This window comes from Tachypleus tridentatus, chromosome 8 (assembly GCF_004210375.1).
Source record: "Tachypleus tridentatus isolate NWPU-2018 chromosome 8, ASM421037v1, whole genome shotgun sequence".
In the NCBI taxonomy this organism is placed as follows: Eukaryota; Metazoa; Arthropoda; class Merostomata; order Xiphosura; family Limulidae; genus Tachypleus; species Tachypleus tridentatus.
This window is the reverse complement of record NC_134832.1, coordinates 158,436,214-158,462,190: the sequence shown is the minus strand read 5'-3', so window position 1 is coordinate 158,462,190 and position 25,977 is coordinate 158,436,214. Positions and strand designations below refer to the sequence as shown.

At 33.9% G+C, this 25,977-nt stretch overlaps 1 protein-coding gene and 2 long non-coding RNA genes across 14 annotated transcripts in view; 1 reads left to right on the top strand and 2 right to left on the bottom strand.

The window, feature by feature from the left end:
* Positions 1–25,977, top strand: part of LOC143223814 (dynein axonemal heavy chain 6-like) — a 753,870-nt gene that overhangs the window by 145,745 nt on the left and 582,148 nt on the right. The gene's annotated exons all lie outside the window — the stretch shown is intronic.
* LOC143223808 (uncharacterized) lies at positions 4,455–10,437 on the bottom strand. Its single transcript, XR_013013082.1, has 2 exons — positions 8,853–10,437; positions 4,455–6,499 (listed from the first exon to the last, which is right to left on the bottom strand). It is a non-coding gene; the product is annotated as an uncharacterized LOC143223808 (long non-coding RNA).
* LOC143224344 (uncharacterized) lies at positions 22,803–25,088 on the bottom strand. The gene is made up of 3 exons (XR_013013344.1): positions 24,845–25,088; positions 23,927–24,348; positions 22,803–22,941 (listed from the first exon to the last, which is right to left on the bottom strand). It is a non-coding gene; the product is annotated as an uncharacterized LOC143224344 (long non-coding RNA).

Sequence of the window (25,977 nt, the reverse complement as noted above, 5' to 3'; positions counted from 1 at the left end):
TTGATCTTACATATTACCTCAACTTGCAGTGTGAATTGTGGTTGAATCCTCGTCCAAAACAAACATGGTTGTTTTTTCAGCCAAGTAATCATCATAATATTATAATCAACCCTACTTTTCTTCAATAAAAAAGTAACCCAAAAGTTGACAGTTATTGATGACTAACTGCATTTTCGTTAATTTTCCAAGCTAATTTTGGGATACCTTGTGGTTTGATGAAAAATTTCAAATAAACAAACAGATTCTTAGATATGTTCATTTTAAGTTAGTTTCTAATCTGACGCTTAAACAAAATCCTTTTTAAGTGTTGCTTCTGAAATTGCTGGGAATTCCTCATACAGATACTCTTGAAACAGTCACCATCTTTGTTTAAGATCTATTGAAGGTATCAGTGAACAATATCCACTCTTCATTCACAGGCTGCAACTTGTAGTATTCATCAATATTGTTTCAATAAAGCAGTGAACATTCTTGCTAAATGTACAAAATAAATTGTTTTTTTTTATTTCTAGAAGCTTCGGTCTGGAGTTATTTGGCATTATGGCCATTTTTAGAAAGTAAAATTAGAAGTTTTAAAAGACTTGTAGCAACATTTTAATAATTATAACTCACCAGGATGAATAATGAGTAGTTCAAACAGCACAGCATTAGACACTTGAAGTTGGCCTTTCCAGTTCTGGTTTTGAGCTATTTGATGTATTGGCCATTTTTTAATTTCAAATCAAACTACATGGACTTTGATTCTTAAAAGAAAATTACATTAAAAAACATGTAATGTATTAATTAAAAATTTAAATGGCATTAAAAAGATTAATGGTCTTTAAAAAACTAAAAATATTTGTAATGTTACTGATAGACCATGGGACAAAACATGTTTAAATTGGTGCCATCATTGAGAGCCGTAAACGACAGCAAGACAGTAAAATGTGGCTTGTTGTGACCTGAATGTTACAGAGACAACACAGTGGTGCATCAGTGCCAGATAAAAGAAAACAGTGAGTTAAAAAACTGTGACCAATGCATAGTCTAATTAAGAAAACTTCCTCTTTTTGATCCTTATGGAAGCAAGACGGCCAAAGTTCAATAGAGGGTTTTATTTGGAAAAGCTTGTTTTCACGTTGCTCACTCTTAAGCCAACTGGCACAGAGCCAGTCTTGAATACAGGACCATAGTCCATGTATGGAACGGACACAGTAGTGATAGTGCCAGAGCAGACAGATTTAGCTGCAGTATCAGCAAGCTCATTCCTGTAAATACCAACATGGCCTGGCATCTAGAAAACTTGATAGAAGTAGATATTAAAAGAGAAATAGGCCAGTTGCTTTTGAATATTGGTGAGAACTGATGAAGCAATTCCAGAGTCAGTAGAGAACAAAGCCAGCCAGTACAAATAGTGCAATTTAAGTCCTGCTTTGCTTCTATGTGATCCAGGGCAAGAGACCTGGCATACAGTTCAGCAGAGAACACAGAAAATGTTGAGGGGATTCTGTAAAAAACCACCAAACCACAACAAACTATGGCAGTGCCCATACAGTCACCTGATTTTGAACCATCCTTTATTCCTATTTATATGGATGGTTTGAAATCAGGTGACTCTGAGAAATATATGTAATAATTTTACAATCTTAGAGTATGTGATGTTACACGTGTTAAGGCACTGATTGTCAGACCAAAATGACAATAAAAGTTGTGCACTTTGAAAACGGAGGAAAACATCGGATTTTTCGCCAAAACGCATGCGTGTCCAATAAATGTATTTGAAAGATCTGCATGTTCTGCAAGTGCAACATGTGCAAAATTCCTATAAAAGTGATGGGTTCTCGGTTTTCATAGCTCAGTGTTAAGCCACCGACACGCAATACAATTATGCCAAGACTGACTGAAGCACAACGCAGCAACGCCATTGGTCGCTTGGAAGCAGGCGAATCTCGATCAGATGTTGCCACAGCTGTGAATGTCCACCAAAGCACCATCACAAGGCTGTGAATCGTCACCAACGACATGGATCAACTCGTGACCGTCCACGATCTGGCAGACCTCGTGTAACCATGCCCGCACAAGATCGCTACATCCGGTTACGTCACCTTCGGAATAGGACTACCACTGCGACGTCTACTGCCTCAAGAGACCTTTTGCACATTCGAGGGAATCTTACGGCTCAACGATACGTCGACGAGATTCTTAGGCCCCATGTGCAACCCATCATGGTGAACGTCAACGACGTTTTCAACATGACAACGCCCGGCCTCACACAGCCCGACTCACCACTGTCTTCTTGAGACAGGTCACCAGATTTAAACCCCATCGAACATCTTTGGACCGACGTCTGCAACGGCGACAACCTCAACTACAGACTCTACCTCAGCTTGCAGCAGCTTTGCAGGCTAAGTGGACAGCCATTCCACAGGATGTGATTTGTCATCTCATCGCTTCCATGGGCAGGAGATGCCAAGCAGTTATTGATGCTCACGGGGCATACTCGTTATTGACATTGAGTGGCGTTAAACTTTAACTAGTGAGCGTGGACTTCGTCTTTGCAGACTTTGATGTTCAGCAGTGAATGTGCAAAGTTTTACACATGTCATACAGAACTACCCGAAATAAACTTGTTAACAATATGTTTCATATTTTGCCTTTTGCGTTTTTTTTTGGAAGAATATATATAAAGAATGTGTTTGGCGACTTTGTGAAGACCTAAAAGTCTTTTGAATGTTGTTGGATTAACAATACTGTTATACAAAGTTTCTGCGTTTGTGTGAAATGGGACAAGCAAAGTACTAAATCAGCACCGGATAAAGAAGTAATGGCCACCCAGAGTCAGCCTGATAGCAGGATAGAAAACATTGAACGTAAATGTTTGGTTGACACAAAGAAAGTCCTATTAGCTCCACTTCAAATTAAAGTGTTAACTCTTTCAAGTCTCTGTATGGACAATTTCCAACTTTTTCCGATACGACACTTAAAGAAAGGACTTTGTTTGACCTCGGATTAGAAAATTGACTTTTGGCATTGTTTCACTCAAGTATCTATGTGTGTATAAATAGCTTACATACTGTAGAATACATTTATTGTTAATAGGCGATTAAATGAGCAATATAAAGAATAATGAATTAAATAATTCATTACGATTATTTGTCCAAGTTTTCAAATTATTGTCACAATTGTTAATACCACCCGAATGTACTGGGTATATCCCATCATTCAGAAATAATCCAAAAACCAATGTCAGTCTAGTCGAACATCATGGAAAATCGTAAAAAGAAATTAAATTTAGTAATGGTACAAAGCTTAGTGTTCACACTAACAACGATTCAACTTCTACTGTCTTTCACTGTCTAAACCTCGTTTTAGAAACACAGTTACAATTAAATACATTATAAAAGAAAGCAAATGGATAGAAGCCTGCACCTAATATTTCGACTAATTGTACTCCCAACCTCCACCGTTCCAAAACAAAAGATATGTAAAAAATGTTTACCCTACCATAATATGTGTGTGTGATTTTTTATTTTATCATTATTCATGACAGCTGACTGGATTGACATCACTGTTTGATTTTGACTGATAGTTGGGATATCCCATAGGCATTATCCATTATGACAATAAGTTGGTAACATGGACCAATAAAATCAATGTGATACTGATATATATAAATAAATTTGGAAATTAACCGAAATTATATAGTAAAGCACATACATACTCAAATAGAAGTTATACAAAAACAAACAAAACCAATACGTAAGTGGTACGCAAACACTAACCATGCTCTTACTAACACCATGTTAAACATAATAATGGATATTTTAATTCTTTTGTTTATATGTGGAGACATTATTAAATCCTGCGTAACTCCAATGTAAAAGGTAACACTGGCTATGTCGGTATATTTGATATAGTAGAGACACTTTCACCACTATCTGTAAACATTTCAATTTTTTTATTCATATGTGGGGACATTATTAAATCCTGGGTGGCTCCACTGTGAGAGGTAAAATTTAACACTGGTCGTTGTTCCAGCTATGTGGATATATTTGATACAGTAAACACATGGTCACCACTATCTGTATATATTTTCAATTTTTCACAAGCTTCATAATTTTTCTAATTATTTGAAAAATCAACAGAATAAGCTTTTGTGCTTTTTTCTCAACATATCATAAAGGAATAAAAATGTTTCATACTTTAAATTAAATGTCAGAAATATATTTCCATACATAAGCATGAAAATTACGTGACAATATGTTTATACTTTTATATTATCACAGAACCAGTTTTATGTTTATAATTTAATATAATGTGCTGAAGTATTTACTTACAGCCCAGTTATGTTTTAATCATAATATATATATGTAATTATCATCATATTTTGAACTTTCTCTGTTAATTTGTATAAAAACAAAATTATTTATGGCATTGTCAGTTCATCACTAGATTGATTTATGACGTCTACAAACTAAACGGTAAAAGAATGTTTCTATTATTCGCTCTGCTCCCCGATGGTACAGAGGCGAGCTTACACATTTACATCGCTAAAATCACAGGTTTGATTCTACTTGGTAGACAGTGTAGATAGCCTGATGCGGCTTTGCTATAAGAAAATACATTACAATTCACTTACAAAATCCTTCTTAACTGTATAGATAGCTTTTCTCCAGAGTTACACTATTCACTTCCAATATTCACAAATCTTGTTGAAACAATAAATTTCTTAATTCTACAAATTTTCGTTAAAAGAATAGATAAGCAAACAACTAACTGTAAGCATAAAAAGTGTTTTATTCATGGTGGAACATATTACATGTTTCAAGAATACATTGGTCTGTCTTCTTAAGAAACAGAAAACATATGTTCACTATTTCTTACCATCAGTAAAACACTTCTTTATGTTTATAAATCGTTGTTTGTCAACCTACTGTTATAATTACATGATGTTCTTCACAAATAATGTGTTCAGTTAAAATGTTATTGATCAACTTAAGGTATTATTCAATACTTCCTACCAGTAGTCATATCCAGTTACAGTTTTAACGTCTTTACTTAAACCTAGTTTTTTTTTTTAGTTCTTGTTCAACATTTTCAAGTATTTATCTTCATCAATCACCGTTGTTGTACATTTAACTTTTCAAACAGCACTCGAACTACAAGTGTAAAAGTTATCTCTTTTTCCCTTTCCTTAAGTTTCTGATAAAACATGAAAATAAGTTAAAAAATGATATAATATCGTAATGAAAATAAATGAATTAATGGGGAGTCTGTAAAATATTTTAAATGGAGATTTCATTATATCATACCTTTATCATTAAAGTTAAGTACTTCTAAGTTTATATCGTAAATTCATAATAATATAAACATTTACAATTAAACAATTTCAGCAGGTCAGGGTAATAATCAGGGACTCAAAACTTGTAAAACTATTCACAAACCAAAAGAAGGAACTGTGTCGGTAGAAATGTTTATCAGATTAGGATAAACTTGAGTTTTGTTCTTTGTTCATTGTCTTCATCAGATTTAGAAGTGTTGGTTCCTTCAAACACTAGAACGTTTCTCCAGAGACTCTGTGCACCCAATGTAGCTAGGTAATTACTTTGTGGCACAAGAACTATTTTGATTATAGCTCTTTTGCTTCTTCAAGAAACTAATCAATTCTCCCCTTGTCGTCAGAGATGTATGATGGGAGGTAACTGGTTGCTTTTATTGTTCATCCATTGTCACCAAGAAGAAAAATTGACAATTTGGTGAAATGTACACTTTATCGACTAGTGTAGCAAGAGCGGCTCTTTAGAGGTGTCACATAAAGATATTCTATGTTGGGTGAGAAGCTTAAGAAGTATTGTGTTGTTTATGAGAAACATCTTTGTTATAACTTTTAACTGATAACTTTCAGACATTTTCACATTGTAATTGTAGACAGTGCTTGAGATACTAACTCGTCAGCAATGGAAGATGAACCACAAGTGCATCAATTTTAATGTTTACTTGCTTTCAGCGACCCTTTCTTGTTGGTGAAATATAGATAGTTTATACTGTCTCGTCCTTTCAGGCTATAGTTCAACAGAAGTGACCGACATGTTGAGGAACTAGTTTCAAAGCTGAATCAAGTTATGTATAGATAGAGTCGATAATTGGTGTGTCCCTTTAGTAGAATTTGGCATCAGCTAGAGTATTGTAGTTGTCTGTTGATGTGTGCTTCCCAGTGTGCATGTCGCAGTAGAAATCTAGATTCGTCAGTCCAAACGACGTTTTTCCAATCTTCAATCATCCAGTTTTGGTGATCCCCTGTAGCCTCATCTTCCTGTTCTAAGCTAACAAGAGTAAAACCCGGTGTGGCTTCTTGCTGATGCAGCCCAATATGCTTCTGCACATCATTGCTATAAAGAATGGTTATTGTGGTCTTCCTGTCAGCTTGAACGAGTCTGGCCTTTCTCACTGACAGTGTTATTCCCACCAAACTGTTGCTCACTGAATTTTTTTTATCACCATTCTCTGTAAACTCCGGAGACTGTAATGAGTTAAAATCCCATACTTTTTCATATGCAATTAAAATCAACGCTCTGAAACAATAATATATATTGTATAAACCAATAATTTAAAAATATATCTGGAAATGTATTTTAATAGATTTTAATTTCTGAAGAAAGAAAATTGTAACCAGTCATTTAATTTATTACTTGGTTGATCTATTAACGTTTTTAATAAAACTTTGATGTTTCAAATGACTTTATTACAACGTAAACTAATTTTAATTTGCTGATTTGTTGTTCGCCTGCATTGTATCGTGAATAAACTGTTAGGGCCATCTGATCAATGCTTTGAGTATTACTTAGAAACACAATTTGATTTGCTGTATATGTCCAAATTTATATATATATAAGTATGACAGAGAGATGAATTTATTGGTAATAGTAAATTTGAGAAATATTTTCACAAAAGTATCTTTTCTATTTTGAAATAAACTTAATATTAAAGGTAAAATATTTATTAATATTAAGTCTTAGCATATACTAGGGCCGGGCATGGTTAAGGCGCTCGACTCGTAAACATGTTCGCTCTTTCAGCCGTGGGGGCGTTATTATATGATAGTCACTCCCTCTATTTCTTGGTGAAAGAGTTTCCCAGGAGATGGCGATGGGTGGTACTGCCTAGCTGGCTTCTCTGTAGCCTTACACTGCTAAATTAAGTACGGCAAACGCAGATAGCCATTTTGTATTTTTGCTCCGAAAATCCAAAAAACAAACAAACTGTATATTAGAGATTAAAATATTGTGTAAGTTTTGAGTCACACTATTACTACTTCTTGTAAGAAGTAAGAATTATTTTCGTTAAACTTGTATAGTTTATATGGTATTTGAATTATTATTGTCAATAACAACTCGGTGAAAATGAATTGAACCGACTATGTATGACAAATATGTAAAGGCCCCATTGGCACAGCGGTATGTCTGCAGACTTATATTGCTAAAGACCGTGTTTCAATGGTCGTGATGGGTTGAGCACAAATATCCTTTTGGCTTCTTCCTTACCACGAGTGCGGCGGTAAGTCTATAGATTCACAATGCCAAAAGCAGGGGTTCAATTTCCCTCGGTAGGCTCAACAGATAGCCAGATGTGGCTTTACTATAAAAAACAAACTTTTTGGCCCAGCATGGCCAAGTGTGTTAAGGCATTCGACTCGTAATCCGAGAGTTGCGGATTCGAATCCCGGTCGCAACAAACACGTTCGCCCTTTCAGCCATGGGAGCATTATAATGTGACGCTCAATCCCACTATTCGTTAGTAAAAGAGTAGTCCAAAAGTTGGCGGTGGGTGGTGATGACTCGCTATCTTCCCTCTTGTCTTACACTACTAAATTACGGACGGCTAGCGCAGATAGCCTTCGCGTAGCTTTGCGCGAGATTCAAAAGAAACAAAATTCCTTTGTTTTACCCATGTAGGTTAAATTGCACGTGTCACGACGTTTGACGCGTTATTTTCAAAATTTTATGAACTAACATTTTTAACCACTCACGTCAATGAGATTAGCATCAAAACGCAGTTCATAATCTAAATTTTAAAATTATATATGTTTTAATTTCTTAATTTAAGAGGAAATGTAAAGACAAAAGTTAAGTATCTGTAACTGTATGTCACGTAATACGTCCAGCTGTCTTGTTACTCAGTTTCTATTTCATCACGCCCACTATTCAACATGTACAAATACATAAAGAATTAGAAACTCGAATTTGAGATTCAGACCTGATAAATATAAAATAAGAACCTCCCTCTTCTATGATTTGTCGAGATAACAATACATTTAGCAAATCAACTTGAGTAACTCCGCCCTTCAAACCAATCATTTGAAAGTTCTTAAGTACTATGACCAATAGAAAGAGTAAGTAGTAAGAACTACGTAAACCTGCTTAGTCAGTTCCCAGTATACAAAAATCATACTTTCACATCGTATCCCCGCTTCAACAGAATTACACATATCTGTTATTATTATTTAAGAACATTTCTGTTACTACGGGTTGCCGTACTTCTCGTATTGTTATGTATTGTGTTTACGTTAATCGTGTTACCAATAGTGCACTGTGTACATGCCACAGTGGAACGTATTGAAGTCAAATACGTATTCCAATTTCATTCAACTACAACTAAAGTTCTCGTAAGTTGTAGATTTACAAATGATTCACAAAGTTTTCACCGGAATTACTGAGAAATCAGAACTGAACAGTCAAGATTTAGTTTAAGGTTGTTTTTTTTTATGTAATACTCTGACTGCGACTCTGATAGTGAGATAGGTACCAATAAAACATACGAATACAATTCAAAGTCGATTAGCACCAGACGTATCAAAAAGTGGTTGTTTTACTTACCTTTTAGCCGTTTATTCCTTTCTGTTAGCGCCAGTCGATTAATTAACAGACGTTTCCAGCTTGGTCTTCGTCAAGATATCTCCCAGCATTGTTTGCTTTTTTATCTACAGTATTATTATGCCTTCTCTATTATCATTATGATAGCGTTATAAACCTGTCTAACTGAGGCAAGAACGGTTTATGTACAATCATACCAATTATAGAGTTCTCATGCTGTTTGGAAATGGAGCACATGTTACAGCTCAGAGCTTGTCCTCGAATGTTTAGTCAATTACATAAGGTTAACACTCTTAATCCAAACGCTTTTCTAGACTAAAACACTGTAACAGTAACTTGTCTCAAACTCGAGCTAACATACAGTGAGTGAGTGCCAACCGATTTTTCAAGAGACATGACGTCATACAGAATAAGGGCCAATGGGATGAGTTTGTTTTTCGGCACGTAGGACGATCGTGACTTCAGAAAGTTATCTGTTAAAGGAAAAAAAAAGTAAGTGCTATTAATGTTCAATTAATACATAATTTTGACGATGTGTTAATATTGACTGAAAATTAATTATGTGTAATGACTAAACATCAGTGACGTGTAGGTGATCACATCGCGCGAACACTTCTTATTTAGTTCCTCATGAAGTGGAAGAATAAACAGTCGTTAATATTAATAATAATGTAATTCCTTGTGTTTGATAAAAATACTATTTGTTGGTCCGTTTCTAGTTTATGAGTGGTACAACGTGATTACCAATTAATTAGTCATATATTCCTTGACTCTTGGTGATGTCACGTGCCCTTATATTAACCGGTCATTGTTCCTAAATGTCAGGTGATTAACCATTAACTGGTGAATTTTTCTTGACACTTCATGGTGTCGGATGAATAAAAATAAACTGATCGCTCGTTTATAGACACTTCGTAGTTTCAGAGGAATGCACATTAATTGGTAATTTGTTCATGGACACTTGGTGGTATCAGTTGAATAAGTGCTAACCGATCATATGTTCCTGGACACTTGGTGGTATCAAGTAATTAACCATTAAATGGTAATGTTTCCTTGGCACTTGATGGTTTCACGTAAAGAAACATTAACTGACCATTTGTTCTTGGACACTTGGTGATACCAGTTGAATGAGTATCAACTGGTATTATATTTCTGGGTATTCGGTGATGTCATCTGATTAAACGTTAACTTATCATATTTTAATGAGTAATATTTCATGATGTTTGACTACATTCGTAAAGTCGTTTGATGAAAAAAGGAACAGTTAATGATGTTTACCCGGATACTTTCTGGTATGGGATGATGAACATCCATTCATCTTGTGACGGGTCTTTTCTGGTAAGCAGAGCCTTTACTGGACTAACAGGTTTAATTAAGGTGAAGTTTTCCTATATTAAACCGAAAGTTAAAATTCTTAAGTGAAATTTATCAACTTTCCAAATCAAATGTCTCCTATTGGATATATTTGTTCATTGATGAGTCGATTCTGAACAAGTTCATTTGCATAATTAATGATAGCAAACTTTAACAGCTTTGTATATTAAATAATAATAATAAAGACGTTTCTTCCAAATGAAACTTCGTTTTGTTTTCTTTCAAATTAAGTAATACTGTCGTTTTTTATATTTGTTTTTGAATTTCTCGCAAAGCTATTCGAGGGCTAGCGCAGATAACCCTTCCCAATTTAACAATGTAAAACCAGGGAGAAGGCAATTAATCGTCACCACCTAAAGCCAACTCTTGGGCTACTCTTTTACCAACGAATAGTAGGATTGACCATTACATTATAACGCCCCCACGACTTAAAGGGCAAGCATGTTTAGTGCGACGGGGATTTGAATTCGCGATCCTAAGATTGCGAGTCAATCGTTCTAACCGCTTGGCTATGACAGGTCTACATCAATGAGTACAATATGTTGGAAGCACACAACAGAAGTACAATTTTCTGTTAAGTTTAATTGTCTGTTTGTTTGTTTTTGAATTTCGCACAAAGCTACTCGAGGGCTATCTGTGCTAGCCGTCCCTAATTTAACAGTGTAAGACTAGAGGGAAGGAAGCTAGCCATCACCACCCACCGCCAACTCTTGGGCTACTCTTTTACCAACGAATAGTGAGATTGACCGTTACTAATAACGCACCCACGGTTGAAAAGGCGAGCATGTTTGGCGCGATGGGGATACGAACCCGCGACCCTCAGATTACGAGTCGCATGCCTTAACACGCTTGGCCATGCCGGGCCCGTAGGGTGAGATAACATTATGTTTTGTCTGAGAAACAAAGCAAAAACAAAAAAAAAAAAAAAAAAACGCCTAATTTTGTTTGGAATAACGCTTTGTTTTAGATATTGTAAAATTCCATTAAAACTATAAAATGTGATAAGAAGTGGTAAATCGAGTGTCAGACTTGTCTTTACGTTAATTATTAATGGTCCGAAATGGCCAGGTGGTTAGGGCGCTCGACTAGTAGTGTCAGAGGCGTGGGTTCGAATTCCTGTCACACCAAACATGCCATTTCAGCCGTGGGAGCATTATTATGTAACAATCAATTTCACTCTACGTTGGTAACAGAGTAGCCCAAGAATTGGCGGTGGGTGGTGATAACTACCTGCCTTCTATCTAGTTTACATTGCCAAATTAAGGACAGCCAGCGCAGATAGCCCTCGTGTGGCTTTGCACGAAATTGAAAAGAAACAACCAATAAACAAAATCTTTAACGGTTTTTTGTTAACGGTGATTTTTATTAGAAAGAGAAGTAACGAAAAACTAGAGGTTTTTCAAGTGAGGAAAAAAAACAACAAAAACTAACATTACAATTCAGAACTTACTTATACAAAGTCATGATTTTATATACTGACCAACAAAATTACAAGGCATGCTTGTACTCGTTTAGAATCGGCAATAAAAAAATAGAATGGCCCAGCATGGCCAGATAATTCAGGCGCTCTACTAGCAATCTGAGGATTACAGGTTCGCATCCCCGTCACACCAAACATGATTGTCATTTCAGCCATGAGGACGTTATTATGTTACGGTCAATTCCACTATTCATTGGTAAAGAGTAGCCCAAGAGTTGGCGGTGGATGGTAATAACTAACTGTCTTTCCTCTAGTCTTACACTGGAATATTAGGGACGGTTAACGCAGATAGCCCTCGTGTAGCTTTGCGCAAAATTCAAAACAAACAAACAAACCATAACAAAATTAAGTAAAGCTTTTGTGAAGTCAGTTTAGATTTTTCAGTCAATCCATTCCATAAAATCATAATTCAGAACTTTGCCTTTGATTTTCCACCCACCACAGCTGATCAGCGATAAGTTTATGTGCTTACAGTGCTGAAATCTGCGATTCGATTCCAGCAATAGACAGAGTGCAAACAGTTCATTGTGCAGCTTTGCGCTATAAAACACCACCAGCAACAACGCCTTTGGTCTCGAATACTAGAAAATTACACAGAATTGAGTGTACTGTTCGATATTTAATTTAAACTGTATCATAATACAGTTTTGATACCCCATTCTTCCTGAAACTAATTCTGTAAGCAGACATATTTTGTTCTATTACAAATATTGAAGCATTTCTCTTGGCATAAGAAATAATCCTGACTTTAAAAACTAGTTGTAAACAGACTCTGTTACGTTCACTTTTTATTTGTTTGACTATTAGCTAATAGAACAATGACAACAAGTATGTTTTTTTCCTATTTCTAGTTTTTATTTTAACGTGAATATCTTACAACTAAGATAACAGATATTATTATAAAACTTCTACTAAACACTTAGATAGAGCAGAATCTTAGTTTTCAGTATATGCTGACAGCTATTTTGTTATTGTATTCTCAAGACACTGGTATAGCTATTAAAACGTAATTAAAATAAATTGCAGAACAACGTTTTGACCTGTTAACCAGAATATCACTTAAGAAGGTCGTAACGTTGTTCAGTATTTCATTTTAATTAAAGTTTTAATACCCATACCAGCTATCTTAAGATACATTTTTACTTCATGTGGGTTTTTGTTCGTGCTCAGTATCAAAACATAATCCTTACTTCAAATTAATTTGTTTAAAAATAGACAACAAAAAACCTCGATATTCCTTCTCTAAATATGAAACTTATTTTATAATGGAGTTGTGACAGTTTAAAACGTATATGAACGTTCATATTATTTGCCTATATACTTACTTAGTTTCAACTGTTAGCTTTACATGGCAGGTTATCTACTGTTCAAGTGATGATGTCAGAGTAGTGACAAGATGGCTGTTAATCTTTACTTGAAATAGTACATTTTCTTTTGTTACACAAAAATTAACCAACTACATCATATACTTAACTGAAGCTGCGATAAGTTCCAAGTTCTTTTACATGATTTATTTCAAATTATGTTCCAAACAGATGTTCCGAAACCACAACCTGTAATCATAACCAGTTTTTAACCACATTGTTATAAAATTTTAGATTTTTTGCAATTTAAGCAGTTTAGATTAGCACCATCTTGAGTCCTGTATTCGTAATGATGCCAATAGGTTTGACAATTATCAACTTACCGGCTGTAATGGTTTTTAACAAGTATAGCTAAAGGATTTTACTAACGGAAACAAGTTTTGGTTTTTGTGTAAAAGTTTAACAAGTTGTAATCAGTCAGTGAAATTCAAGTTATTTATTCAGCATTACAGATTTATTTCCTTCAGACAAATTATTTAAACCCCAGTATTACCGACATACAGTATTGTGCAAAACTGTAAGGACAAAATCAGGGATTAGGTTTCTGTCAAGGAACATTGGAAGGTAAATCACAGGTGAAACATCAAAATGTTATTAATGTTCCTATTTATTACAACGGAAACTCAGTGAAAGTGTTGAGTTTAGTAAACATAGTTCAACAGAAACTCAGTGGAAGTGTTGAGTTCAGTAAACATAGTTTAACAGAAACTCAGTGGAAGTGTTGAGTTCAGTAAACATAGTTCAACAGAAACTCAGTGGAAGTGTTGAGTTCAGTAAACATAGTTTAACAGAAACTCAGTGGAAGTGTTGAGTTCAGTAAACATAGTTTAACAGAAACTCAGTGGAAGTGTTGAGTTCAGTAAACATAGTTTAACAGAAACTCAGTGGAAGTGTTAAGTTCAGTAAACATCGTACAATAGAAACTCAGTCGAAGTGTTGAGTTCAGTAAACATCGTACAATAGAAACTCAGTCGAAGTGTTGAGTTCAGTAAACATAGTACAATAGAAACTCAGTGGAAGTGTTGAGTTCAGTAAACATAGTTTAACAGAAACTCAGTGGAAGTGTTGAGTTCAGTAAACATAATACAACAGAAACTCAGTGGAAGTGTTGAGTTCGGTAAACATAGTTTAACAGAAACTCAGTGGAAGTGTTGAGTTCGGTAAACATAATACAACAGAAACTCAGTGGAAGTGTTGAGTTCGGTAAATATAGTTCAACAGAAACTCAATGGAAGTGTTGAGTTCAGTAAATAGCTAATATTTTGTGTCCCCCTTTTGGTTTAATAACTGCAGACAGTCTTTCAACCATCGTTACAACACATCTAATAAAAGTGTTTTTTTGGGAATTTACTTCAAATGTCTGTAATACACTTCCATAAAGTTTCTTTAGAAGTAATTTTTGACATGTCAAGTTTTTGATCCATCATGTTCCAGATCTACTTAAGCTGGTTGAGATCGGGGCTCTATGGGGGCCATTGTATCATTAAAATAACTTCAGCAGTTTCTTTCTTAATGTTTGAAAGAGGGTAGTTATTTTCTAGATAGTGGAATTCTTAAACAATTATACACCAACCACTGGATATACCATGGCGGATCAGTATCTGATGGTATCTGTACTGGTTCATTTTTCCATTTATTTTGCAAGTATCTCTTGTTGCATTAACAGAAAAACACCTCCATACCATTATACTGACTCCACCTATATTTCATGGTTGGTGCTATGTACTGAGGTAAGTATCTTTCACCTTTCCTCCGTCGGACGTACGACCTACATTTTGAACCAAATATTTCAAAATTGGACTTATCCACTCATAAAGCCATTTACCAATCATTAGCCGTCCAGCTTTTGTATTTTTTAGCAGATTTCAGTCTCTTCATGATGATTGGAGGTTATAAGTAAAGGTTTTCTAACTGCTTCACAACCAAATATTTCATTCTCATTGAGTCTGACACTGTATATCAGGACACTTTTCTGTCATTAGGTTCATGGCTGTTTATCTCGTGTAGTCTTCTTTCTGTCCTGAAAGCTGCATGAACAAAGATACTTAACATCAGTATAACTGAGTTCCTCTTCCTTTCCTATTTTCTAATTTACCTGTCTCAGTCTCATGATCTAGGGTGTACTTGACAGTTCTAGGAGAACATTTCCATTCTGAAGCAATTTGCGATAGAGTCCAATCAGCACAACGTAAAGTTTTGTACGGACTCTCTGCTCTAGTGACAATTCTCTAAGCTTTTTGGGCAATGAAAATAAAACTTAATATAATGTGTTAAACACTCTCTGTATGAAGGTTTATTTGTGAAGTTTTATGAAATTTATTTCTAACATACACCGGTACCATATGTTAATTCCTTACTAGCTTCTTTCTATATAGTTAACACACTGCATCGGGCACCATGACAGTTATTTCAGACCTTAAATTTAATCAGTATGTTCATTCAAGCAAAACCCTTATGATATGTCCTTGGTACAAGTTTATGGAAATTCTAAAGAATGACAAGTATTCTCATACTGATTCATCGGTTGTCAACAGTAAAGTATTACCATGTTGATTTTGGTATAAAATATTTGAGTTTTCTTACGTGGTGACATGGAAGAATTAGCCCCACAAAATGGAAAGAATGACAAAATATTTTCTTGTCTTAACACTTTTGTGTTTGTGTTTTATTATAGCAAAGCTACATCGGACTATCTGTTGAGTCCACCGAGGGGAATCGAACCCCTGATTTCAGCATTGTAACTCCGTAGACTTTCCACTGTAACAGCGGGAGACAACACTTTTGTTCAGTAGTGTAATTGAATACTTGTTAGATATGATTTTGGTTTGTTTTGTTTTAAATTTCACGCAAAGCTACTCGAGGGCTTTCTGCACTAGCCATCCTTAATTTAGCAGTGCAAAAATAGAGGGAAGGCAGCTAGTCACCACTAACCACCGCCAACTCTTGGGCTACTCTTTTAATAACGAATAGTGTGATTGGTCGTCACATTATAACGTCCTCACGACTGAAAGGGCGAGCATGTTTGGTGTGATGGGGGTTCGAACCCAAGATTTTCAGATTGCGAGTCGAGTGCCTTAACCGCCTGGCCATGCTGGGCTCACTCAGGGAGTTACAAATTTACTTAAAATTTAGAGATTTATAGAAATATCTGAGACAAAACAGAAACAACGATAACACCCAGAACAATATTTATTAGAAATACAGGGTATTCGGAAAGTCACTGTGCACTTGTATATTTATTAACAGACATGTTTCAGTATCGAATAGGAGGTAAATATGAATGATAATTGCAAAAAATGTTGAAAGTCACTCCAGTTGGCATCAATACAGGCTTGGATCCTTCTTATTTTGTTTCTAAACACCGCTATCAGTTGCTGGCTTGAAATAGACTGAATGAATGCTGTTATCGCTGTTTTCAAAACTACACAGTGACTTTCCGAATACCCTGTATAATCTCACAAAAAAAGCAGATTACAATTGTAGTGTGTTATAAAATAGAAGGACAGATAGTTTCACTTGATAACGAACCAGTAGACAGTGGAGATCAAACTTTAACAGAAACTGAAGGGCGGTCTTTAACAGGATAATTACAATGTGGTTGGCACAGAGAAATAGCAAGCTTTTCGTGGAACTGTTAACAGTTTAATCCACACTGAAATACAAGGATGAAGGTAATATTGACAACAGTAAGATACACATTTAGAACGAAGTAATCCAAATGGGTGTATAGCCACTACAAAACTACCACTGACAACAGGTGACAGGATGAAAGGTTTTAAGTGACAATGAAATACACACAACGAGATGACCAAAGTTAGAAACGTGTACTTTTAGCAGGTGCATTCTATATCGCATTATCTGGTAAGGATGAAAGACATTTTGTTTGATGGGATAGAGAAAAATGGATCAATGGAATATTCACAACAATGGTTTGGATTTCACAATTAACATGTTTTACGCTGAATAGTCTTATATAAAACTGAGAAAGTTAATTAAAAGGCTTAGCTGAACTGTGGAGAGAAATACGGGACATTTGTTACGATAATCCACAATTACATATTGACAAACGGTAGAGCAGCATGAGTCAGTTCATCAGCACCATGGGCCATTCTTTAAGTAGTTTATTTACGTCAGCAGTTCATTGACCTCGGACAATGACACCGCCTTAAGGTAAAACGCTTGACACCAGCTGTTTCAACATCTGGTTTACATCTGGTAACTTCCGCTGCTAGTTGCTGTTGATTATATGTGCCAGGCTCGCCTCAATAATAATAGAATATTTGGGTGTTTTGTTTTAAGTGGTGTATTTTTTGGTTGTGTAGTTTCATTTTGTAATGAATTTCCACTTTTTCTTTTCGACACAACCAGAGTAAACTCTTGGTTTTCATTTGTTTGTTCTAGATTTTTTCTTCTTCATTAGTTTCTGCGTTATCAACATCCAAGGCTTTGTTTAAGTTAGTAACATAATCCGTATTATTTTTAGTGTAGGAAGGAACTATCTCCACCTCTGTATGAGAGTTTCTTCACCTTCATCTTCAGAATTTTCACTTGAATTACGTAACTCTTTTTCTTCTCATTCAACTGGTGCTGTTTCTTACAGTAATTATTTTTATCCAAGTGAGTATAGTAATTTATCTTTGTTCAGATAAGTGAAGGTGGTTGTCACAGGTTATAAGTTTTTCATACACTATTCATATAAACTCAAAAGTTTGCAGAAAACTCTCCTATATCTCAGCTCACACTCGCTAAAAGTCCCCGGCGTTCGACTCGTAAACTTAGTGCCGCGAGTTCGAATCCTGGTCGTACCAAACATACTCGCCCTTTCGGTCGTTGGAGCGTTATAATGTAACGGTCAATCCCACAATCAATCCACTATTCGTTGGTAAAAGAGTAACCAAAGAGTTGGCGGAGCGTGGTGATGACTAGCTGCCTTCCCTCTTGTCTTACACTGCTAAATTAAGGAACTGGTAGGCGCAGATAGCCCTCGATTGGCTATGCGCGAAATTCAAAAACAAGCAGTTGAGATGTTAACTCTGATAGTTCCAGTAAGACATAACTAAAAACACATCTTTTGCTATCAAAAGCATTATTTGATAAAACAAGACAGAAACCTAAATAACCAAGGGCACTTCAAAATCTGTTAAGCAGAATTTGAGTAAATTAATCTACGAGACAATTTTTGTGTCCTTTTTCAACCTATATTTACTTACACTACTAATACCAGCGGTAGGGAGTGGGTATATTTTATTCACTTTTAGTATTATTCAGGATTCCTATCAACCTACCTTCAATTAAAATTATTTTGGCAGGATTACACTGAATTAATCTATGATACTTTTGGTACGATCGAGAACATCAATCGATATTAGCTCTCAAATCGATCAAGAGGTGATGAAGATATGAGTTAGAAGTTCGTACTTAAAATATTAATAAAATAATAATAACTTTGAGCCGTTTTATAAGCCGCTGTGCTGCAGCTGAGAAAAAACATATCATATACATATTATAAAATAAACTTGCCACTTTGTTTTTCATGTTGTTTTGTTAAAGGTACACATTAAAGAATAGTATTAGAACAAATAAACTACGTTGTATGTATATTTCAACTGGAGATTCGTAATACTTCTCTAAACAACTGGAATATCAAATCACGTCAATAATAACACATCGAACTCTAGCTGTCTTCAATAAATTGTATAGAATACACGTGCAGTGAGGTCTATTCGAGATGTTTATCTACATTTAGAACAGGTTTTCTGGTTCAGTTGTGACATTTTTGACTGGAAACGTATTGACCTTTTTTTTTTTTTTTTACTTAAGGGCTACATAGTGTGTAACTTGTTGTTGTTAATCTATCCACATTCACTTGTTAAAACGCGCTGTGCAGAAATCTGTACAAATTGGCTTGTGATAATATACGTTCTTAGAAGGCTCGGCATGGCCAGGTGGGTTGAAGCGTTCGACTCGTAATCTAAGGGTCGCAGGTTGAATTATGGTCGCACCAAACATGCTCGCACTTTCGGCCGTGATGGCGTTATAATTTTCGGTCAACCCCATTATTCGCTGGTAAAAGAATCGCCCAAGAGTTGGCGGTGGGTGGTGATGACTGCCTGCCGTCTCTCAGTCTTAAACTGCAAAATTAGGGACGGCTAGCGCAGATAGTCCTCATGTAGCTTTGCGCGAAATTCAAAAACAAACTTGCTTTGAACCTGAACTGAGGAATATGTTATGAAAATACAGCCGAAGTAAACAATTAGCACTTACATGCGGTATTAGCAAAATACCTGAAATTCAAACGTAAGGCAACAAGGAAGTGCAGTAAAAATAAGACAGAAAATCAAAATTGCGAAAATTTTTACAAAAATCAAGGCAAGTATTTAATAACAATGATAAACATTATTTTGTTTCATCACATATAAAAAGCAAAACACGTTTATTTCAAAAGTGTTTTAGTAAATAACTATACGTTTTTTTACAAGTACGGTTTTATGTCATAAATGTTTCTATTAAATATTGTTGCTCTTTGCTTGCCCTTCAAGAAGAGAAACTATCTTAGAATTATAGCGTTTTGTGTTACAGTATAGAAAAGGTTCAGAGAGACTGTATCATTGATTAAATCTCTGATAGATTTTATCCCAGTATGGAAATTGAAGTCCAGTCAGGTTATGTGCTGTTACAGTACGTATAGATACCGTACACCGCAGTTCAGAAACAGTTGAATTTTGTACCAGTAAAGAATATTCAGATACATTTTATCCCAGTACAGAAAGTTCAGAGATATTGTACGACTATATAAGAAACGTGAATTAAGACACACGTTAGTTAGTCTTGCAAACAAAACAAACTCTATGTTGCGTCCAATAATTATTTCTTATTTACTTAATGTTTTATGTTTCACAATTAAGACAACTGATCCAGTGGTGGACTCAGCAGATAGCTCGATGTGACTTTGCCATCGTGAAAACTCACATACAACTGAATATAAATAAACTTACCGAACGCTATTTTCTACAGACACATACTTGTATCGTAACAATGTTTTCTCAGTTGGCACTTCATGTATGCTTAACAACTCATGTTCTCATTAAATAAGTTCCTTTACCCACTTTATTTTTTCAATTAACAGCTCTTGAAGAATGTATAAATAAATCTCAAATCAATTCAAGTGTTTTATATACTTTACTATCATGTTACTGAGCATAGGTGTGTTCTTCTAATATATGTTTCAATTTTTTTTAAGGTTACTTTCAGTAACTTTATTGACTATAATGTCTGTAATATAGTTAATTTATAATATGTATAATGTATGTTGTATTAAATAGCTAACTTAAATAGCATTCCGCAAACTATGTTTGCCGTATATAAGACTGTATATAAAGAAACTTGCTTAGAGTGTGGTTGTAATAATATTATGATGAACACTTCTACTTGTTCAAAATCTTTAAAGAACTATTTGGAATATGTAACGGTTTACAATGTAATAGGTCAAACATTAATGTCTCATGTGAAGTGTAAATCTATGTTATTATGTTTATCAGTTTTTCGTTTTATTCACTTTTTCATCATGATTATTCAACATTATAAGTTTGATATCTTGTTTGGAAACAACCTAAACTTTATGGGAAATTGTCGACATTATGACTGATAACAAGTATAAAAGTTATTTTCAATTACCTATATTAGTCACTCAATTAATTATCAAATTCTGATCCCCATTGGTTGATAAGATCAGAAGCTACTGAATATATGAAAACTGCTATACTTTTAACAGTTTTGATGAATCTTATTAAACTCGACAATAAAATGTCATATTGTTTTCCTATATCACAATAAAACATTAAAAATGCAGAAAACCTGGAAATGTTACGTAAAGTAAAGCCAGTGATTTCGTTCCTCCATACTGTTTCAAATAACTAATAAAAAGGAAACGATGAAAATAGATCAATGAATCAATAGATAAATAATCTGAAACCATGATTTAATTTGATAAATGTAAGTTTCCTATCAAAAATTTTCTGGAATATAGCGTCATATAGTTTTACTCAAACAGTATGTGCCTGTCGATTAATGAGATTTTAAATTAAAATTATGATAAAATCACATCTAATAATGGTTTCTGACTGTAGATGTAGTAAAGCATCTATTGTGAACTTTATTAGACTGACAACCGCTGCTTTCATTTGTTGAAATAAAAATAGGTTGTTAGATGTTATAGTATCCAATAAAAAAGCTGTATTATGAAAGAGAGCTTTTACTCTAATTAATCTTACTTCATATCCCGTAAAAGAACTTGGGGAATTGGTTAATTACCTAACAAAATTCATCTGTTAGTGTCACGTGATAATGTGACCCAATAATATCATTGCATAAGGAGTTTTGAATACTCTTCCTGAGATCTTTTGCAATATTACTTTGACCTAATAACTTAAATTCCATACAAGTTATTTTGCTTTTACAAATAGATTTTCCATAAGATACGCAGACTTCGAAATTAATATTCATTTTTTTCCATCACGTAGAAATTGTTTACAAATTGGTAACAAAACAAACTCTTTGTTCAATTTATTATTTTCTTTATCACAATGAATAATTTTTAGTATTATGTTTTTGAAGAAAAATATAAACTGATGAAAGAGAATAACATTGATAACAAATGAATATATATCTTTATTCATGAAGAATTTTTTGGAAATACTCGTCTTTTATTTTCAAAACTACATGTTGTAGTCTTTCTTTTTTTAAATGTATTAGCTTGGTATCAGTTGACTCTATGAAGCCATTGTTTCTTTATCCAGTGTTTATTACGTGCTTTGCCGGCCTGTTCAAACAAAAACATGAAAACTTTGTATGATACAAGAATTTCGAACGTACCGCATAACCAGTAGTACCAGATACATATGTTAAAATTGTGTAGAACACCTTTCACACTTCTTTTGGAACAATTAATGTTTAGTTGTACCGTTCATAGACTTGGTTCCTAGCAGTGTTTTTAGTTCATTTTATATTATTGCAATAAACTAATGAACGTTTATATGAAAGAAAACGTGTAACAAAAATAATACTTCCTTACAACCTGGTAGAAGACAAGGCCACTAATAGAGAAACATTAATTTTTTAAACAAATATTTTAGAAGCCTCGTAATATTTTGCTTAATTATAAGAAGAGTGATACAGGTTACAGTGAAGTTTCAGTACTCACGTGCATAAAACAATGATGATTATAGAACAACAATGATTCTATAAAACATGTTGAGAAAGTCTCCGCTGCTCGTTTAGCGTGTGTGTTTTTCATATAGCAAAGCCACAAAGGGCTATCTGCTCAGCCCACCGAGGGGAATCGAATCCCTGATTTTAGCGTTGTAAATCCGGAGACATACCGCTGTACTAGCGGGAGGCGTAGTGTTTGGTTTAGACTGCAATTAGTTGACGCTATTAGCTGGCTTATAGATTGAATATCGATAACAAGAATGTGAGTACAGATAAAAATGAATATCAGGGTCAAACATTTCACCACGTGGTAATATTTCTTCTTCGAATTGTCAACACTCGAAATATCTTTTACATAAACTAACTTAAGCAAGCATTTCAATATGTATCGAAAAATGTTCCTGGAACAGGAGAAATACACAGAGAGATTAACGAAAGTTTTCTTTTAAGTATAAATTACACTTTATTTCTTACTTGATTCAGTTTATTGTTTTGTGTTTTCTATAACCACGAAATAATGAAACTAAATTTCAATACAATTTTTATTTCAATATTCAGTGTACAATAAGTTCAAGAATATATTTTACTTGCACTATATAACCTTCTGGTGTTATTTGAATAAAGGTAAGACTTCAGAATATCATTTCTATCAGCGAGAATCCGGATTCTAAAAAGCAGTGAAAAAAGAAAACGTATAAGAACTTTCATACGAATTGAATTAAAACCACGGAATTGTCGATGTTGTTAAAAGTAAGTTATTTTATTAACTGTATTATTATTATTTTATTATTAATATATATATATATATATACGTAATTTTTCTATTTATTTATGTTCAATTTACATAAAATGTTTATATAATAGACTGATATATAAATCTCTATGTAAGAAGTAACGTATCACACAGGCTATTCCACTTATGTATTTCAACCTCTTTCTTCACAGTTACATGTAAAGTAGAAGTTCCAATGTTACCCTTTAATAAAACTGAAAATTTCTTATTCTGTACAAATACAACAGTCCTTTCTCATTTTCCAACGAGTTAGCAATGACTTGAGTGAATTTAATCACTAATATCTGGACTCGGTTCTATGCAATTACAAATTTCTCATACCCCAATGTGTAGCTTTACTTTAAGAAAACAACTTGGCCTGAGGCCCTTATGTTTCTCATTTCAGAACTAATAATTTTTTAATGTGTAGAAATTTTAAGCTCACAGACATTACACATTAATTAGAAAACAATTTACTTTTTTTAACCTTAATAGAGAAGCATTTTTTTTAATATTCAGAACTTTTAAAAACATTAAAGTTAACAAAGCAGATTCTTCCAAAAATTAACAAACCACTGACGATATTGTATGACAGTTATTAAAAGAGCATACTATGCATTTTTATATCATGTGAAACAATATTCACATTAATAAAAGAAATATTACATAAGTCAAGAATTTTGGTCTACACTCTGACCAGTGAAAGTGCAAGCACGTTTGATACGATAGGAATCTGAACAGGCGATCTACAGACTCACAAGTCGAGTTTAATGTAAAGTGGTTAAATTGATTAACTTTATTCCAAACGCTTTCGTATTTAAATTTTGATATACTCACATATTTTTATTAACTTCAACATCGAAATTAATTGACCTCTTACCAATTATCATCCAGCAGTGTGATTTTATGCATCCAAATAAAAATTTCATTTCTTCTTAGTTCACTATCCAATCTTCTTCCTCTTCGATTAGTTCCGAATTGCATTTCTGATTGTCTTGCTGTTCGTGTTCTTCTTTTCAACCCACCTCTTAAGTTAAGGCCACTGTCAAAACCCAAGCCAAAGTATGGGTCTTTTCCAAACATATTCTTCTTGTATTTTCCATTTCCACTACCTATTACGAAACCTGGTTTACTGGTGAAACCACTTTTATTCTTATCTCTGTCAACATTATATTTTGAAAAAATCCTATTTCACCTTTTATCTCTATGACCACCATAACCATTGTGGATGTTTTCGGTTATTTCGTTTATAGCGTAACTTCCGACAGTGTAGACGATAATAATGAAAAGTAGAAAGAAAACCTGAAAAAATAAAAAATCATTTTCCTTATGAAACTATGACCAATAAAACACAAACTAGTTACTCTGTGAGAAAGTTGTATAGATCCATAGTTATTTTACAGACACAAACTAGTACAATGTAACTTAGCCTATCGTATAACAATTTCCCCATAAAGCTTTAAAATTTTATGTTAAAATGTTCTTATGTAGAAAAGATTACTATAAAATAAATGGCATTATTCTTCTATAGTCTAAATCGTTTAGCCTAACTTGTATTAATAATTGTGTTTGAAATTACAAAAGATTGAATAAGTTAGTGAATCTAGTCAACATAAACGTTATTTTACTGGTGTTGTGACAGATACCATTCGAAAAGCATGGTGGGAAATTCAACATAATTCCCCTGTTTGTTGTTTTGTGTGAAGAGAACATTTGTCAAAGTGCTGTTTTACTGGGAATTCTTTCATACTCTTTATAAATACCTTTTTAAGAATTACGTTGTCTATTTATATCTCACCTACAATGTCCCGAAATTTGATCAGTAATTAATTTTTGTCTAATTATCTCATATTATTCTGCATAGAGAAGTGCTACTTTTTATATTGAAATGATACCATGCAAAAAATACAACTATTTGTCTCCGGTGAGTTGTGTTACAGTTTTACCGATAATTAACTTATAGAATAAACTGTAGAACACTTTCCACTGTCCTCATTAGATAGCGATAAGGTAAAAGACGTTGATAGCAGCTGTAAGTTAAACTGTTATATTAAAAGCATTCTTCAACTTTTCGTATTTACATAATATGGGAATATGAAGCAATCATACCGAAGGCCATAGCTGTGAGTTACGAAACTCTCGTATGTTATATGCTAAATTATGGGAAGGTCATATTTCATAATTGGCTATTTCGTCGGATATATTGCGAAACAAATTTGAATAACAAATGAACGCTATAAATTTTATGGAAATGTTTTTAATTTCTTTTTTATATTGATGTCCTTTCAAAGTCGAAAATCATGCCAAATAAACATTATGGTGTTTACATCTTCACTTCGTCGAAAAGTAAATTGCAAAATTATTCGTTTCTCTTTCTTACAATCTGAATTATTTTATGTAAGATATTTAATTTCTTTTCTATTTTACATTTTATTATTATTTATTTGTTTGTCATACTCCTGTTAAGTTTGGGAAGGTAAAATTACGTTATGTTTTGTGAAACTTTCACTCTGAGTTTATTTATAACTACATGATGTGTAAAGTTCTCATTTTACTTAAATTATACGTTCCACGGTAGTTCCAATAATAATTTCTTATTTACTTAATGTTCTATGTTACACAGTAGAGACAACTGAATATATGGAAGACTCAAACAGATAGCCCGATGTGGCTTTGCTAAAATAAAAGAACACATACAACTGAAGATAAATAAACTTACCGATCGCTATTCTCTATTGACAGGCACTTATGTCATTACAGTTTCTTCCCAGTTGGTATAGAATGTAAGAGTAATCTCTCCTGTTCTCGTTAAATAAGTTCCTTTATCCATATTATATTTTCAATTAAAAGCTATTTAAGAATGTCTAGATAGTTTTGAAATCAATGCAAATGTTTGATATACTTTACTATCATGTTTCCGAGTCATTGGTA